At 37.4% G+C, this 15,216-nt stretch overlaps 1 protein-coding gene across 1 annotated transcript in view; it reads right to left on the bottom strand.

Moving 5' to 3' along the window:
* Positions 1-15,216, bottom strand: part of LOC117082704 (36.4 kDa proline-rich protein-like) — a 351,415-nt gene that overhangs the window by 177,473 nt on the left and 158,726 nt on the right. The window lies entirely within an intron of this gene.

Raw genomic sequence — 15,216 nt, 5'->3', positions numbered from 1 at the left:
CTACTTAAGATGATCTTCAGCTAAAATGCATATACCTGTAAGGCCTAGGTTCTTCGAAAACTCAATTACATCACTCATGATATAGTTACATATTTTAGAATGGGTCCAAATGTTATTTCCAATTTGCTGCTGAAAATATGCACAAAAGAAAATAAAGTAATATGTTTGCCCTAATGATATGAATACAAGTTATTGAAACAGAAAATTCATTTTAAGAAAGAATAAGAATCATTTCTCCCTTTTCTGCTAGATGCCACATATTTCGCTGAAGGCTATGTTGTATAGTTTCACAAAGTTGCTGAAATCAGCAAACTAAAAAATTCTAATAATTAATTTTACATGCATGATTAAGGAAATTGAGTTCTACAAACCTATAGATTCTAAAAATTAATGAACTGCAGAAAAGGCATGCTTTGCAAGAATGAATCATTTAAAACGTAGAAGGGGTAAAACAGAAACAGGCTTTTTGTAACAAGGTTGTTCTCTGAGAATTCCTAGAGGATTTTACGATGCTATTCAAAAATTCTATGGAAAAACAAGTGATACTTTTTAATCAAGATTTTCAATTATAGTCTCTCATTTACATGTTAGCAGAAAATTTCTTATAACTGATTTTCATTATTCTTACCACTATTATTGAAAATAAAATAAATGTCTTATTTTCAAAATATTTACTGAATTTAAGCATAATCAAATATAAACATGCAAATGTTGACAACATATCTTCATAGAAAATGTAGTTTTTCTCTTTTTAATGATCAATTTTTAACCAAAGGTTAATTTATATATCTTCTGTTATTTTACTCTCGTAAGTCTCTGGAGCAATAAAGGCAAATAAAGCACAAGTGGCTATCACGATGTGAATACTTAACACAAAAAGTTTTGAATCCTACTGCTGATTTCAGAACTGAGTAACAACAATAAAATAAGTAATTTCCACTGGTTGCAAGCATTCACCATTTTCTTTGTTCTTAATGTTTTACACGAATGCTTTCCTGATCCCTATCTCACCTGTGAAGCTCAGGTGGACCTGATTGCTGTGTCTTTGTCTTTGTGCCTTATGTTTGGTGGTAAATAACCAAAGCCAACTCCAAATGCTTTAGGCAGAAAACAAAAGTATTGTCAAGGCCAGCTGGGGTCTTGCTGCCGCTCAAGGCTGTGCTGTTTTCATGCTCTTCTGGGGCGCTCACTACCATGGGTTTCAACCCCTCGGAAGGCGTCGCAGGTCAGCCCTATGCCTTTATAACCCCTCACACTGGAGTTAACAGAACACACGTCTAAGCGGCTTATTTAGGCTATGAGGCCGTGTTGTAACGGCCAAGGTACAGGGAGAAGAAAGGCCCTCCCTACGGCGGCCTGGTAGGTGGGCCATGCTCCTCATTTACCTTAAGAGGTCTCTTCAGTAGGAAGGAATGCGCACGCTCACGTGCTCAACGGTCAATGCTACACAGATTCCACTTCTGCTTAACATTCAGCCATTCTTCTTTCCAAAGTTAAAGTTCAAAACAGTTGCTTACACCAGAACTAATACTGTACTCTCTTATTCACTGAACACTCCTTTTGCCTGTCTACAAGGAGAGACAACTCAATGTTTTGTAAGTTGATGCACACAGTATCAGATCTCTGGGGAATAACTATCTATCCTTGAGTTCGGTCAGAATCTTTTTTTTTATATTATGAAACTCACAGACTAGATTATAAATGTAATTATTTTCCACCTACACTATATAAAATGGCAGGAAAGAGGCAGAAATAAGTATAGCAAATTAGTTTAAGCGCACACACTCACATGCACACGCACACACACAATGATGCATGAAAGTAAATGAATTGAAATCTCAATTTTTGTGACTCATCCTCATATCACAGGAGTCTTTATAACATTTCCTTCCCAGTAAGAGTCACTGTTCTCTTGTTGTCAACTAGCCATTCAGATTGTCAGGTTTCTTGATCCATCGAGGTGACACCAATTTATATTTCCAGGGACTCTGAGAGTTGGGTGTTGCTCCTGGTACAAAGTCCTGTAGTCTCTGTTAACTGTCCCCGCATTGGAGATGACCATCTAGAAGTCCTTCCAGGGTGTTTCTTTATCTCCAGGTTCCTTCTCCTGTCTTTCCTGTGTTGTGGAACAAACATGCTTACATTTGCCTTGAGCTGGCCACAAATGCTCTGTGGTTCAGGCACAGGATGGGGCCAGAGCCCTCCTGTCCTGTGTGTGTGCCTGACCACATGTGATGTCACTGCTTTTCCTACCAACAGATGGAGTCTGTCTCTTCACCTTCGCAGGTCTGGGCTGGCCTTAGGACTTGTTTTGATGGTTTGAGACTTTGGACTCTTAGCTTTAGGAGGCTCTGAACTTCTAGGCTTCCTCTCTTGCTGCTGTGAAATTGCTGAGTGAACACATCTGAGCTGGCTTTCTGCAGATGCCTGATGGAGCAGGACCCACGTGATCCAGCTGACAGCCAGCATCACCATCAGACACCACAGTGAGGCTCTGTGTGTCCACCCAGCTGTGGGGAACCACTGGACAACCATTGATACGAGTTACTCCAGACAAGTTAAGCAGAAGAACTACCCAGCTGACCCAACCTCAATTTCTGAGCCACTGAATTGTGAACAAATAAGTTACCTATTGTCTTGGGCCAGTTTTCACATGGCTACTTTATACAGGAGTGGGTAGCTGGGACACCTCCTCCCTACTCTGGGCTACTTCAGGTGACAAGCTTACGCTTAGCACTCAAGCCTTCCTCCTTGCCTTGACTTGTGTTGAGCATTGAGAAGGGATGAGATGTCTCTAGCAGAAGATGCAGAAGAAAGCTCGGGACTGTTCATTCCTGGTTCTGCTGTGGATCTTCTTGGGAGTGATCTGCCTTCAAAGGATGGAGGATTCCCCAGCTGCTCCATGCTGTCAGCCGCATCGGTGGTGTCCACACGTGCCTGCCTTGGTGGCCATCCCTGTGATGGGTGAATAGATCAGGCAAAGTCTGAAGCTGGAGCTCAGCTAGGTCCCGAGGCTCTCACAGCAAGCTGCTGCCAGCCTGGCCTGTATTGATGGGGAAGGGGACGTCTTGGTCTGCACCTGCTCCCTCCTCTTGTTTTCCAAATTGTTCAGAACCCAGAGGAAACCTGGTTTCACATATCGACCCAGCCCCAAGCTTGCTGCAGTGCGACATTGGGGAGTGATGTCACCAGCTTAGCCCCCACACTCTGTAGGCTTTTGGCACAAAGCTGTGGCCTCCTGCAGAGACTGCACCCGCACAGGTCAAGGATGTGGCCCTGAGCAAACCACGGTCACTGCTGCGGCTCGGAGTACACAGGGGTGACCAAGGGTCTGCAGGTCATCTCTTAACCATGCAGAGAAGTTGATGGATATTCTTAGTATAAATCATTCCGGTGGCAGAAAACTAGGTGGGGAGGGATTTCCCTGGGACTTGGAAATAAGATGGGCAGGTTTGGCAGGCTATGAGACTCCCATAGTTATTGCAAGCAGATTGCCCAGGTTCCTGCACAGGGGGTCCAGGGAGCAGGGGAGTCATTGAGCTGCTAGTTTGTTCACTCCCCACATCTGTAGCGCCCGCAGTAGCAGTGCTCCTACAGCACAAATCCACAGAGCCTCTCAGAGGTGACAGAGGGAAAGAGGTGACCCCACTCAGTTCTAGGAGAGGATTCCTTCTAGCTGCAGCAAGCAGGCCAGAGGCATGACATGAGGCGTGTTGTCTGGGTGCTGTTGTGAGCACTTTTGTGTAAAAAAAAAAAAAATGCAAGTTTTTTAAAAAAATGTATGTACCGGGGAGCCAGGTCTATAGACCATGGGTGAGGGAAAGGTGATCTCCTGTTCTCTCTTCTGTGACATTTGCTTCATCCCTATAGCAGACAGAGATAGTGTGTGTGCAGCCAGAGGTGGGGCAGGGCCATGATGGCCAGATGTCAGAGGACATATGGTGGAGAACGCCGGACTTTTCAAACCTGCCCATCTTATTTCCAAGTCCTTGGAAATATGCACTCCCTGATTCCAAGCACTCTCAGGTTAACAATCCCCATGTGAGAAAGTGACTTTCTTGCAAGAGGCAAATGGAGACTAGGAGCTCTTTAATTTAATACCCAATTTTATCTGACCTCATTTTAAGCATTTCAAATTTGTAAAATAGGAAATGTCAAGTATTCTTCTCTACCAACCAGGGAAGACTAATAGTGATGTGAGATCTGGAGTCCAGGAATAGATAGAACAGATGTGGGAAAAGTCTGTAATTACAGCGCTTAATCGTCAGGAAAAAGGAACTTACCCTACGTCTGAAGAGGGCAAGCGGAGATTCTTCACAGCTTCTCCTTCTCATGTGTGAAAAATTGAAAAGACAAAGTTAATAACAGCCTTCCTCAACCCGCCGTGCAGTCCTTGTTCTGGATACTAAAATTAAAATTTCAGCAATTTCCCTTAGGTCTTTTTGAGAATTACCCTCAATTGCATTCATATGCATTTCTGCTCTGCAATGCTAATGCATTTATTTCCTTATTTGTTTTTAAACTGTGAAGAGTGCATAATTTAAGCCTTGCAAAGTGCTTGACATGCATATGTATTTTGTTCAGACCTTTCTCCTATTTGTGACTATGATTATATGGCTATCAAAGGTAAAAGAAATAGGCAGTGAAAATATAATTGAAGGCCTTAGAACGCCTCCATCAGCAAGTCAACAAGCGTTATTGAACAAGCAGAGTTATTCTGAATGCATTAAAGTGTAAGTGGATCAAAGTTGAAAATATTTTAGAAAGGTTTGGTTTCTTTTTTCACTCATCTGAAGAGCTAAGATGTTTCCTCCCCCCGCCCAAAAAAAAACCCCCTTATGTCCTCACCGTGAAAATCACCTCATTTGCACCGGCTGCAAATCACAGGCTGGCTCAGTTTGCACTGTTGAGAGTGTGTTGCTTTCTTTCTTGAGTCCTGGACCAGTGACTATGAATGCCTTAACAGCAGCACTACTTTGCCCTGCAAGACAAATAGCTAATTGTGTCATGAGAGACCAGTTCATCAATTGCAGCCTATTACATTTTTATAGGGAAGAAAATTGATGAGGTGAAGATGGAAATTATGAAATTTAGGTAACCAGATGTTACCTTTCTCGCTATTGTGTTTCCTTCCTTCCTTTCTTCCTTCCTTTCCTCCCTCCCCCCCTCTTTCCCTCCCTCCCTCCCTCTTTCCTCCCTCCCTCCCTCCCTCCTTCCTTCCTTCCTTCCTTCCTTCCTCCTTCCTTCCTTCCTTCCTTCCTTCCTTCTTTCCTTCCTTCCTCTCTCTCTTTTGCTTGCTTTCTGTAGTAACAATGTTTCCATGATTGACTTGACCATTATTTACCCTCTTAGTTGAAGAAAGAAAAGATTTTTGTATCTGTGGCAGTGAAGACAGAGAAAGGACAGCAAAAGATGAAAGTATTGGGTTGAATATCAATAAGATGAATTCTGCCTTTCTCAACCTCTTTTTCAGGTACATTTCCTCTCTGGACTTCCAAAATATGAGTAAAAGAAGACGTAAATGTGAATGCAAGGGTCCTTGACCTTCTATGGATTGAGACTGATTCTCAAGTTTATTTTCTTATAGTTTATAAGGAGGTTCCATGGGCAGATATAACATTTTATTTAATTTGCTCTCTGTGTAAGGCTCAGAGAAATGTGCTGCATTTTCCTATAGAGCTGATTCCTTCTGTGACCCCTTTTAGTATCTTAGCATGTCCTTGATTGGAGAACGGAGCCAGAAATGTGTGCAGTGTGGTCCTGTGTGGTAGAATGTGGTCATGTGTGATGGAATGTGGTCCTGTGTGGTAGAATGTGGTCCTGTGTGGTGGAATGCGGTCCTGTGTGGTGGAACGTGGTCCTGTGTGGTGGAACACCGTCCTGTGTGGTGGAATGTGGTCCTGTGTGGTGGAACGTAGTCCTGAGTGGTGGAATGTGGTCCTGAGTGGTGGAATGCGGTCCTGAGTGGTGGAATGTGGTCCTGATTGGTAGAATGTGGTCCTGAGTGGTGGAATGTGGTCCTGTGTGGTGGAATACGGTCCTGAGTGGTAGAATGTGGTCCTGTGTGGTGGAACGTGGTCCTGTGTGGTGGAATGCGGTCCTGAGTGGTAGAATGTGGTCCTGAGTGGTGGAACGCCGTCCTGTGTGGTGGAACGCGGTCCTGTGTGGTGGAACATGGTCCTGTGTGGTGGAATGCGGTCCTGAGTGGTGGAATGCGGTCCTGAGTGGTGGAATGTGGTCCTGATTGGTAGAATGTGGTCCTGAGTGGTAGAATGTTGAATGCCTTCAGAGACGAAAGGACAGACGTTTCCTGGGCCTTGTCAGTTACTGGCCTATCTAGCAGGCCATGGCAAGTTAAAGATAACTCTCCTTGCCTGCTACTTTTTAATCTAAGTGAAGGCTTCTGGGGCAGTCAATTTTTGGAGGGAAGAGAAAATTTGAGAAAAACAGATTTAAATATAAATACAGATATATGTATATATACACACATATTTATATATGTGTGTGCATGTATATATATAGATTTAAATTTGTGATTAATTTTGAGCTTAAAATATATATATACACACACACACGTATGTATGTATTTAAGAAGCCCTAGCCTGCATAACCCCCCATCTTTAAACGAGTTGTTCTTACATTACCCATCATAAATGCTGCACACACTAAGTGCTAAGAACCAAGGGAATGGGGAACTAAACAGACATGGTGCCTCATTTTAGTGAATTTGCAATCTCATTGGGATTAGGAAAGGCATTACTGGGAGACTCTCCGTAACAGAGGGAGAGCATTCTTGCCGCTGTCCCCGCTGAGTCTCTACGGGGTGTGCTACCTCGAGTATCATGACCTCATTACATCCCTTATTTGGAAGGAGAAGCAATATCTCATGCTATGTATGCACCACAGTTTGTTTAACAGTGTAACTGGTGAAGGATTTCTGGGTCATTTCCAGTTTTTGACTATATTAATAAAGTTACTGTAAATGCACATGCTTTTGTCTGAAATAAAAGTCCTTAATTCTCTGGCATAAATACCTAGGTCATATGATAGTTGCACATTTAGTCTTTAAGAATCTGCCAAATTGCTTTTCTGACTAGTTGTACCATCTTACATTTCTGTCAGCAATATACAGTTGATCCAGTTTCTCTGCAACGTCATTAGCATTTAATGTTGTTGCTTTTTAAACATTTTATACATTTTGATAAGCTGTTTATATTTTCCTACTGGCTAATAATATCAAACAACTTCTCTGTGCTTATTTGCAGTTTGTATATTCCTTTCAGGGGTAAAATATCTTTTTATGTGTTTTTCCATTTTCTACTGGGGCTGTTCAGCTTTAATTCTTGAGTTTTGAGAGTTCTTTATATATTCTAGTTACTAGTCCTTTGTTGCATATGTAGTTTGCAAATATTTTTTTCCCACTCCATAGCTTTTATTTTAATCTTATTAAGCTGGACTTTGCAGAGCAAAGTTTTTAACCTTGATGAAGTCCAATTTAACATTATTTCCTTTTGTGTGTCATGCTTTTGGTGTCAGGTCAAAAACTTCTTTGATTTCTCTTACCAGTCATATGCAGTTTTCAGCATGTGAGTCCTGTACATGTTTTGTTGGGTTTACAGAAGTTACTACTTTTTTGAGTGATTTAAAAGGTATTATATTTTTAATTTTATTGTTTACATATTTATTGCTAATATATAGAAACCTAATTGATTTTCGTATGCCTATCTTGCATTTTACAGCCTTACTTAACTCACCTCTTAGTTCTAGGAATTTTGTTTTGTACATTCTTTGGGATTTTATATGTAGACAATTTGTGTCATCTCCAAATATAAACAGTTTTATTTCTTCTTTTTCAATTTATGTTCTGCTTATTTCTCTACTTGGCAGGCTTGACTTACTGCATTGTCTAGAACCTCTAATACTATGTAGAATAATAATGTAGAAATATGATCGTCTTGTTCCAGATCTTGGGGGAAAGCATTCAGTTTTTCGTTTTTAAGCATGAAGTAAGCAGTAGATTTTCTTTAGTTTCTCTGTTATTGAGTTGAGAAAGTTTCCATTTTTTTCACCTTTTGAGTTTTTAAATCATAAAACATTGTCAAAATTTGCCAAATGCTATTTCTGCATTGATTAATATGATCATATCATTTTCCTTTTTAGTCTGTTAATAGGGTGGATTACAGTGATTTTTCAATATTGAGCCAGACCTATATCCCTGGAATCTGGCCTATCACTATATACTTTATAGAGAGAGTACACCCTGACCCAGTGAGTGATATGTATAGACATATATACACACACACATATATATACACTATATATAGAGTACACCCTGACCCAGTGAGTGATATGTATAGACATATATACACACACACATATATATATACTATATAGAGAGAGTATACCCTGACCAAGTGAGTGATATGTATAGACATATATACACACACACACATATATACTATACATATAGAGTACATCCTGGCCAAATGAGTGATCTGTATAGTCATATGTATATACATACACACATATACACATATGAGTGTATGTATATGTGTATACATTTATATGTATGCATACATGTACACATGTATATACATGCATATATACGCATGCAATATACATAGATTTATACGTATATATACATGTACATATGTATATACATGCATATATACATATGTAATATACACATATACAAAACAAGCATATATGTATACATACATATGTATGTACACATATACACACATACACATACACACACGTATATGTGTATGAATATATCATATATGTGTATATATAATGTGTGCATGTATAAATATATATACACTGTCAAATTCTATTTACCAATATTTTGTTAAGAATTTTTGTTGTCCATATTCATGGGAACTATTAGCCTTCGGTTTTCTTTTCTATACTTTTTTTTCTGGTTTTGTAATCAGAACAATGCTTGCTTCCTAAAATGAATTGGGAAGTGTTCCTGCTTGCATTTTCTGGAGGAGTTTATATAGAATTGGTGTTAATACTTTAAACATTTAGTATGTCTCCAGTGAAATTATCTGGGTCTGAAGATTTCTTGTTTGGATTTTTTAAACTTTCCTTTTCAATTTCTTTAGTAGTTATAGTGCTATTCAAATGATCTATTTTAAACTGGATGAGCTGTGGTAGTTCATGTTTCAGATAGTTGAGTACTGTGGGTAATTAGGTAGTAGCAGTAGTCTGAAAAATTTGTCCACTTAATGTAATTTGTTACATCAACGTGGTAGAATTGGTTATAATGTTTCTATAGCACAGTATCTTCTTAATGTCTACAGGGTCTGTGACAATATTTCATTTATTTCCTGATGTTAATAATTTGCGTCTTTTGTTTTTATTCCCAGTCTTGCTAGAGGTTTGTCAGTTTTCTTAAACTTTTTAAAGAAACATGTCTTTGTTTACTTGATTTTCTGTGCTCTTTTTCTGTTTTCAGTTTCATTAGTTTCTGCTCTTACTATTTCTTTCCTCCTCCTTGCTTTGTGTTTATTTTGTGCTCCTTTTTCTAGGTTAAGTTGAGAACTTAAAATACTAATTTGAGACTTTTCTTTTTTTCTAATGCATGCATTTAGCAATATAAATTACCCTCAGTATTGCATATCAAAATTTTTGATAGGTTTTATATTCATGTTTTGTTCAATGCAATGTGTATTTTGCTTTCTCTCTAGCTATGAGTTATTTAGAAATGTATCTTTTAATATAAAAAATACACTTTTATCTACATATATCATTATATTTGAGGTTACATTCTTATAGACAATATATATTTGGATCATAGAGCTAATTAACCCCATCAATTTGTCTTTTACTTTATCTATTTAGGCCGTTTATATTTAGTGTAAGTATTGACATAGTAGAACTTGAATTTATCATTTTGTGTGTTGTTTTTTATTTGGTGTCTTTTTTATTTCTGTGTTTTCTTTTGTTACTTTTCTGTGAGTAATGGGAATTTTGTGTAATTTCATTTTGATTTATCTATACTACTTGTAAGTGTCTCAACATGTACAACTTTTTAAAGTGTTTGCTTTCTATATAATGTATATTACATTACTTATTGCAGTATGTTAATTTCATCATTTTGCCAGTCTGGAGTAAGTATAAAAACCTTTTACTTTTCTTTGCCCTCCTTCATTTATAATATAGTTGTCTTAAACACATTCTCTACATATTTGGGACTATATCAGATAGTATTGTAATTTTTTCTTCAATCATAAAACAATTTAGAAATCAAAAAAGTGAATAAAGGAAATCCTATTTTATTTATCTGTATTTTTATTTGCTGTATTTTTTTCCTCATGATTAGTTTCCTTGTTTGATTGTTTCCTTCCTACTTAGATAAGTTCATTTAGTCATTCTTTTGGAGTAGGTCTGCTGCAAACAAATTTTCTTGGTTTGTATACATTTAAGAGTGCCTTGATTTCCACTTAATTTTTGAAGGTTATATTTTTAGTGGGATTCTAGATTGGTATTTCTTTGCTCACCTGAAAAATGTGGTGCTATTTCCTTCTGGCCTGCACAGCTTCTGTCACAGATGCTTTGTAATCTTTGCCAGGTGATTCTAACATATCAAAGTATGATCGTGCTTGTCTTTTTCATTCAGCTTAAATTTATCCTAGTTCTTGGTACGGAGAGTAATGTTTCATTGAAGCCTGAACATTTTTGTTTGATGTCATGAGAGTCTAGATGTATTTAGTGCTTCTGTCTTGACAGCAGCTTTTGGACACTGTACTGGCAAAGGAAGGGGAAGCATCGCTCATTACAGCCACATGTAGGTGGATGTCTAGGTTCCCTACTCAGTGCCCATTGATACTGAGGTGGAGGTCTTGTTACTGGTTGGCAGGTGGGCACTCTAGCTCCCCATGTGGTCTCACTGTCATCACAGCGGAGGTGATCTCATTATCCCTACACAGTGGTTAAAGTTCTGACTCTCCTCTGACATCACCCTATTACATACTAGGCAGGAAATCCTGTTACTGTCTGGTGGAGGCAGAAAACTAGGTCTCCTGCTATGGTGCCGGGGCTCATTAACAGCCAGCAGGAATGAAAGTCCTAGCTTCCACCTGACCTTCTCTGACATCACTCTAGCAGGGGGCTTGGGACACCTCATTACAGCCTTGTTCTTCTCTCAGTCTTTGCTGGTGTGGGTGGTGATGGGACCACACGTTTTTCTGTGGTGTTTGTCAGGAGTAGAACCATTATAGTCTAAAAGATTTCTGTACTTGTAGACTTCCCTTTTCCATATTTTTAGTGCTGGTGGTGGGGGCGCGGGGGACTTGCTCTGCACCTATTGGTGTTTCTGTGTTGCCGGATTCTTCAATAAGTGTTAAATATATAACACAAAAGAAAACCCCAGGAAATGTGCCTTTGTGTTTTGCCTTGGATCCTAACATCCCTAGGTAGTCTTCTTTTCTTCCCCTTTTAGAACCTTCGTATGCTCATTTTATATAGAATACTTGGGAGTTTTATTTGTACTTTGTGCAGGGAATAGGCAAACGTATGTCTTGTCTTATTATGGACTTATTTTTGCATTTCCCTGTTGTATTAGTCTGCTTAGGCTGCCAAAAATAAACACCATAGACTGGGTAGTTTAAAACACAAATTTATTTCTCACAGCTCTGTGGTCTGAAAGTCCAAGAACAAGGTGTCAGCCCGTTCCCTTCTTGGTGAGGGCCCTTTTCCTGGTGTGCAGATGGCCACCTTCTCATTCTGTCCTTGCATGGTCTTTTCTCAATGTGTATGTTGAGAATGAGAAGGCTAGCTCTGGTCTCTCTCCCTCTTGTTATGTGGCCACTAATCCCATCATAATTCATCATTTTAAACATTGTAAATTTAAAAAATTAGCGGTATTTAATCTTTTCTCAAAGTTGCATAACCATATACACCAAATTCCAAAACAGCACCTTAAAGGAAAACCCAAATATGATAATTGAATGGTTCCGTTTCAAGCGGACACACTGCACTGCAGGAAATTAGTACTGTAGACATGGAAAACCCAAATATGATAATTGAATGGTTCCGTTTCAGGCGGCCACACTGCACTGCAGGAAATTAGTACTGTAGACACCATCAACCTGCCTTGCAGTCTTCCATGTGTCTGTGCACACAACATGACATGGTCATTTTTGTCCCAAACTATTTATTTTCTCACTTCTTTATGCATTCTTAATGTAATAAATGACTGTTACCTTGAAGGGCAAAAATGGATAATAGCTTCTTTATTTGAACTTGGGACAGAGCTATTCTCTTTGACTGTACCTTGGAAGGGGTTGAAGAAGATAGATGTACCATTTTTTGTCTTTGATATAATTTGAGTTTTTTGGAAATGCCTGTTGCATTGCATTTGCATACATTTAAAGTTGAGCACTTAATTACAAGATTTAGACATCAAATTTATGACCAAATAAAAGCATTCTTGAAGGGAAGATACATGGTTACAATTTTAGGACCTGAAAGTGCTCAGAAATTTTCTGAAAGCTCAGAAATTCTGATATGTTTCTTCACTTGAATTTCATATACAATAACAAAGCATTTCTAGGTTGTTTATCCACAAAAAACAAGTAAATTATTAAATTTTCTCTTCAATTAGTATTATTAAAATACAAGTTGACTGTTTCATTAGACCTGATTCTGCGACTCCTTTTTAAATGGAAATCTCCACCAAAACCTCAATTGTAAATCGCATTTTCTAACTGTGTCTTGGTCTATTTATTCAACAAATGTTTATGTAGAGCTTTTTTTCCTTTTTGTCTTTATCTTCTTTTTCCCCTTTATTTCTTCCCTTTAAAAAATATTTCAGGGATATTAAGTATTACTAAGATAAAGTATGTGTCAAATCTTTCTTCAAGGAATTTAAGAGTTATTTGTGCTATTAAATAAAACAATAATAACTATAATATAAAAATAAGATAAATATCCTCTAGTTAGAGACCCAAAATAGGTCCAGCTGTATTAATATTTCACGGATTGTGTCATTCTGGTTGGTTAGGGTGCCTGTTTTGACTGGTGGTTACCTAACCATCATCTCCTGTTAAATATTTTAAATGTCAACTCAGGAAGGAGGAGATTTTTTAGTGTATAAGTAGAAAAAGTACTTCAATTCTGCTATAACTTTGTGAAAGGAAGAAAAATGGAAATAAGATCAGAATAGTAGGTAGGGTCATGGTGTGTCTGTCAGTTGAAAAATGACAATCTGAAACTCGGACAATAATCTAAGGGAAAAGAAAAGTTGTCAAAGTATTTGAATGAGAAAGTGACATAACCATAGCTGTCACTCAACGTAGAGCTAAAATAAACTTTTTTAAAAACGGAAAATTTAAACTAGAAAACACTGGTAAAATTCCTATGTCATATATAAACACAAATACATACGAGTGCTTCTTGAGGCTTTGGAAAAATAGACAACTAAGGCTTTTTTTTTCTTTTCAAATTCCATTACTTCCACTGAGATTAACACAGTAGGTTTTCATGGGAATATTTATACTTAGTGTTTATCATGTTCCAATATTAGCAAAATAGATAAAAGTTTCTTTGGGGTTCTTTTTCCCAGCTTTATTTTGGCATTATTGATAAATAAAAGTTGTATGTATTCAAAGAATGCAACCTTAGGATTTGATATAAGGACACAGTATTCTTAATGTCACATTATAATTAAAGGGTAAACTGACTTAGAAACACCAACATGAGCATGAAACACTCCTACAATGTGAAATATCAAAAAAAGACTTTTAGGTTTATTACTATTGTTTTGCAAACTAGTCAACATCTCATGTAGGTTAAATAAAGAAGTAAGGCGAATTGAAGGAAGATAGATTTTGTTTTTGCTTTGTTCCTTGAGTTGGTAATAGAAACGAATCTATGTGCTCACTAATATGATGACTTATTACCTGTTTTCTGTTGAACAATGTAATATAGTTCCATTTTTCATGGGATTCTTGGTTTTCTAAGTAAAGATCATACTTAAACATTTTGGATGGTGTTTTATATGGTCATCTTCTTTTTCTATTTCACTATACTGCCAAAACATGAGGCATTAAAAAACAATTCACTTAAAAAAAATACAATGAAAAGCTGATTGTGTATGTATGAAAGAAAAATCTTCTGTATTAGTATGAACAAATATTTCTGGCAATAAAATCACAAAAATTAAATCTTAAATATAATAACATTAAATATAATAATGTGAAGTGTTCCACCAACAGCAGGTTTTATTTTGTTAAACTATTTCCTAATTGTTTGCTCCCAGAAATATATGACAGTTGACAAAGGAAGGATGAGAATTAAAAGTTCATGCACAATCATAGTTGATCATTTTAAACCAAGCCTAAGAAAAACATTTCTTATGTACATTATGGATAAGTAAATGATAAAATCGAATGATATTGTGTTGATAAATAGAAAACTTAATCTTTAAGTTAGCAATATAATAAAATATTTTTTTATTTTTATGCATCATATGTTTAATATTTGCCAGTATTTTAGTTCTATTTCTTATATAGAATAGTCTCAAGATAGTTATTATTACACCATGAATACAGAGGACTAGTATCTTATTCGTATGTTCACCAAGCCTATGATTATCATTTTATAATATTCTGCAGAATTTACTTTGCTATGTAACATAATTACTATGCTTCAATGAAATGTAACTGACATCAGTAGAAATGATACACATCAGATGAAATGAACACCTGCTGGAGGCCACCTAGTAACATAACACTCAAGGTGACCCAATGCAATTATTCTGCCCACACGAAGATTTTTATTAGTTCCCATATTATTAGCAAAGGTGTAAATAATTATATGGTAAATATTGGCTCATCAGGGATAACAATGCACTAATAAAGTGCTTTAATGATTCTTATTTCTTTTCAAAATGCCCATATGATGGAAACAACTTCAGAAATTCTGAATTACAGTCTTCAATATGCCACTTAACAAGTTTGGAGAAATTTATGTAATTTTTCAGAAGACTGTTTTTTCTTAAGAATAAAACTAAAAAATCTGGCTGTCTCACATTGGATTCTCTGTAAAACAGAGTTGAAAGCAAAAACTTACCATACTAATGCTCTAATGGGGAGTGTAAACCCAGAAAGTCAGAGAAGGAAACAAGGGAAGAGAGAGCAGAAAGTGGGGGGAGCAGATATAAAGGTGCATTCTCTGGCTGGCCAGGGCTTTGTGACAAGCACAGCT

The sequence above is a fragment of the Trachypithecus francoisi genome, unplaced genomic scaffold (genome assembly GCF_009764315.1).
Source record: "Trachypithecus francoisi isolate TF-2019V2 unplaced genomic scaffold, Tfra_2.0 Lachesis_group9, whole genome shotgun sequence".
Lineage (NCBI taxonomy): Eukaryota > Metazoa > Chordata > Mammalia > Primates > Cercopithecidae > Trachypithecus > Trachypithecus francoisi.
This window is presented reverse-complemented; position numbering and strand designations above follow the sequence as displayed.